Source organism: Ursus maritimus (assembly GCF_017311325.1).
Source record: "Ursus maritimus isolate PB19 chromosome X unlocalized genomic scaffold, ASM1731132v1 scaffold_X1, whole genome shotgun sequence".
Taxonomy (NCBI): Eukaryota; Metazoa; Chordata; class Mammalia; order Carnivora; family Ursidae; genus Ursus; species Ursus maritimus.
This window is the reverse complement of record NW_024423319.1, coordinates 46,102,199-46,106,766: the sequence shown is the minus strand read 5'-3', so window position 1 is coordinate 46,106,766 and position 4,568 is coordinate 46,102,199.

Sequence of the window (4,568 nt, the reverse complement as noted above, 5' to 3'; positions counted from 1 at the left end):
ATATACTTTAAAGAACTGAGAATATATGTGCATACAAAAACTTGTAAACAAATGTTCAGAGCAGCAATACTCCTGATAACCAAAAAGTGGGAACAACCCAAATGTTTATGAACCGAGGAGTGGATTACGTAAAATGTGGTACATCCATGCAGTGGAATAGCACTCAGCCACCAAACGGGATGCAGTACCGATTCGTGCTACAGTGCGGAAGAACCACGATAACGTTGCGCCAAGTCAAAGAAGCCAGACCCAAAAGACCGCATATTGTATGATTCCATTTATATAAAATGTGCAGAATAGGAAAATCTACAGAGACAGGAAGTAGAGTAGAGGTTACCCCAGCGGTGAGGAGATTGAGGGAAAGGGAATGGTAATGAGTATGGGATTTCTTTTCAGGGTGATGAATATGTTCAAAAACTGATTGTGGTGTTGGTTGCACAGCTCTGAATATACTAGGAGTCATTAAATTGTATACTCTTTTTTTTTTTTTCAAATTTATTTACTTGAAAGGGAGAGAGCACAGAGGGTGAGGGAGAAGCAGACCCCTGCTAAGCAGGGAGCCCGTTGGGAAGCTGGATCCCAGGACCCTGGGATCATGACCTGAGCTGAAAGGCAGATGCTTAACTGACTGAGCCACCCAGGTGCCCCGAAATTGTATACTCTTAAAGAGTGAATTAAATGGCAATAAAAAAGAATTACGGTAATAATTACAGCAAAGATCAGATTTTTGTTGAGTCATCTTACGCTTATTTTACAGGTTGGTATTATTTTTATCTTGAATTATATAGGGGTGTGTGGGGTTTATAACATTATCTCTTTGGTGTTTTGGGTTTGTAAATAGCTTAATCTGGCCCTGCTGGACTCTAGTGGCCCATCAAATGTCACATTGAATCTTTCCCTCTACCTTCCCCTTCAAAGTCGTGTGCCCTGTGTCTCCTACCTGTCTGGTGATAAGAATGAAAGTGATCAACTAGTAGTATAATGTATAGTGACTGAAGACAGCACTTACATTTTGACAGACGCCTTAACCTGAAAGACGTGATTAACAGGGAACCGTAGGCCTCGTGGCAGGGCCAGTGTGGGAAGCCAGTTTGATTAGTAATAGCATCTCAGTCCTCCTTAACCACACCGAGTGGGTCCCTACTGATTCTACCCGCTCCTGTAAGATTGAATTTAAGACTGAAGCTGAGGGGAGGCTAGAGTTTGATTGGTTATTGGCGGAACAACACTGTGTGAGGCGGCCTTTTATCACTGACAGATTCTTACCTTGAAATTTGCCTCTGCCGGGCAAGTATCTTGCCTTTCTTCTGTGTGCCGTAGGGAGCACACTACCTGATGTAAAAGATTGATGGCTCTTGTCTTTTAGGCCCAGGCTTGCTTTAGATTCCAAAACAACTTAAATTTAAAAGTATTTCCAAGTATCCCTGAAAGGGGCCTCTACCTGTTAGTGACCAAGGTACTTGCCAGATGTTATGTCTCTATGTGTTTTTGAATGCACCAAGAAATGGTGATTTCTAGGATGTGCCCTGCTTTTAAGATTGAGGCCCTGTCTGGAAGGAGAGAAGTTGGAAGAGCATCAGCGTTGGAGTCCGATGGAGTTGGGATACTATCCCAGCTTGCGTTTCTTATTAGCTTAATAAACTTGAACAAGTTAGTTAACACCGCTGAGCTGTAGTTTCCTTGTTTGTAGAGTTGGGAACATGAATCCTTACCGCACCAAGTGGTTGTGAGAGTCATAGGAGGTAACATATGGCAAGTGCCTTACTCTGTGTTTGGCCCAGAGTATGAGCTCAAAAAATGTTAGTTCCCTTCCATTCTCAATGCAAGTTCCAAGCAAGAAATATCCACCTTGCCCCAGCAACCTCAACATAATAAGTAGAAATCGGTAGTTGTTCTCTTTAGCCTGGAAAATCAGTGGTTCTTTTTTTTTTTCCAAAACAGCCCTTTTATTTTTATTTTTATTATGATATGCTAGTCACCATACAGCATATCATTAGTTTTTGATGTAGTGTTCCATGATTCATTGTTTGTGTATAACACCCAGTGCTCCATGCAATACGTGCCCTCCTTAATACCCATCACCGGGCTAGCCCATCCCCCCACCCCCCTCCCCTCTGAAGCCCTCAGTTTGTTTCCCAGAGTCCATAGTCTTTCACGGTTCATCTCCCCCTCTGATTTCCCCCCCTTCGGTTTTCCCTTCCTTCTCCTAATGCCCTCTGTGCTATTCCTTATGTTCCACAAATAAGTGAAACCATATGATAACTGTCTTTCTCTGCTTGACTTATTTCACTTAGCATAATCCCCTCCAGTTCCATTCATGTCCATGCAAATGGTGGGTGTCCATCCTTTCTGGTGGCTGAGTACAGTGGTTCTTTTTTTTTTTATTAAGATTTTTATTTATTTATTTGACAGAGAGAGACAGCCAGCGAGAGAGGAACACAAGCAGGGGGAGTGGGAGAGGAAGAAGCAGGCTCCCAGCAGAGCAGGGAGCCCGATGTGGGGCTCGATCCCAGGACCCCGGGATCACGCCCTGAGCCGAAGGCAGACGCTTAACGACTGAGCCACCCAGGCGCCCCTGAGTACAGTGGCTCTTATTCCATTGTATATCCTATCCTGGAGTCTCGTATGGAAATGTTGTTAGTATGTGTGTGTGTGTCTAGCATTCTGGGCTGGCCAGGAGGATGGGAAGATTGATAATGTGAGGGATGATTAATAAGACTCTGACTGCCGGGGCACCTGGGTGGCACAGCGGTTGGGCGTCTGCCTTCGGCTCAGGGCGTGATCCCGGCATTATGGGATCGAGCCCCACGTCGGGCTCCTCCGCTATGAGCCTGCTTCTTCCTCTCCCACTCCGCCTGCTTGTGTTCCCTCTCTCGCTGGCTGTCTCTATCTCTGTCAAATAAATAAATAAAATCTTTTAAAAAAAATAAGACTCTGACTGCCTTGTTGGTATGTCCTCTTAAAAGCACTGTCATATCTGATCTATCATGGAAACAGGAGCTAATTACATTCCTGGCACTGCTTCCTTCCTTTGCTATAATCTACTCTGGGTCTTTATGTCTTCTTCTTTTTTTAAGTTTTTATTTTAATTCCAGTTGGTTAACATACAGGGTAGTATTAGATTCTCGGGTCTTTATGTCTTCTGCAGATAGGAAAACTAAGACCTTGAAGCAATAGAAATAGCAATCTTTTATATTTGAATAGCGCTTCACAATTTCAATATATTCAATATATGTTCACATTCATTATCCTGTTTGATTCACGACCTAATCGTGAACATGGCAGATATTATCCTCTATCTGGAAGAGGAAAAAAAAACAAGCCATGGCTCAAAAAGGTGAACAGCAATACAGTAGCAAAATTGGGATTAGAACCTTTGTCTTCTGACCCCTAATTCAGTGTTCTTTCCACTTTAACTGTAACTGAAATGGTTTTGGCCTAAATGGAATATATTTGAAAACAAGCAGAACATAATATTTGGTTATATAACACCCCAGCTGTTGGCTCTGATTTAGCAGAAACTTTAAGAACAGTAAAAGAGGGTGGAAGGTAACCAAGTGTGTAAGATGAATTCTGCATTTTGAGATGTTCAACAAAAGCCACAGAGGATGCTCAGAACACTGACTGGGACAACACTGAGACTTCATCTCTCCGTCTGTCATGCCTTTGCATTTTTCCTTATCAACTCCAGTGACAAAATCCAGCCTTTTCAGCATTGTGCCCTGACATTCCTAACGTGTTCCTCCAACTTATCTCCTAATTTCCTGCTTCCTTGGCTATGTCATACACACTTGATGAAACCCCTCCTCCTACTGTCTGTCCCATTCTCACATCCCAACTTTTCCTGAGGCATTTCACCTTCGTCTACCCCCTACCTAACCCTTTTGGTTTTGTTGCATGAAATCCCCATTCATTGGAAGCAATCTTTGCTACATAAATAAAATAAAGTGGTAAAAACCACTCTGCAAATAAACGGACAGAGGTTTCTTCTTCTTTCTTTATTTTTTTAGACGGGGGAGGGACAGAGGGAGAGGGGAGGAGAGATTCTTAAGTGGGCTCCATGACCATTGCAGAGCCCGACAGGGAACTCGATCTCATGATCCTGAGAAAATGGCCTGAGCCGAAATCAAGAGTCAATGTGCTGAGCCACCCAGTCTCCCCAGAGACTTATTCTTATCCTCTGCATTTTCTTAATGCTGCTTTTCACTTCCCAGCCTGACCTAAAACCTAGGAATTCTTTGCCCTGCTGATTTTATTTCCCTCTAAACCCTCTCCAACTGGTCTGTAAAAACAGTCTTGACATGGTTATGTGTGTTTGGTGGGTTGTGGCAGGGGGTAGGTGTGAGGGGGCCTTTCTCTAGTAGGGAAACATTCTTCCTACTTCTCAGCTCACAGAAGTCAGCAAAATTCCTGCTCCTCACATGGTTTTAGACAGTAGGGAAAGTGTCAGAGCCAAGGAAAAGACTGAAGATGAAAGCAACGAAAGAAAGTTTATGGAAAAAGTCCCAGAGGAGATAGGAAGAAAATGTTGTAAGATCATGAGCAGAGGTATTGAACTTAAGGGGGGG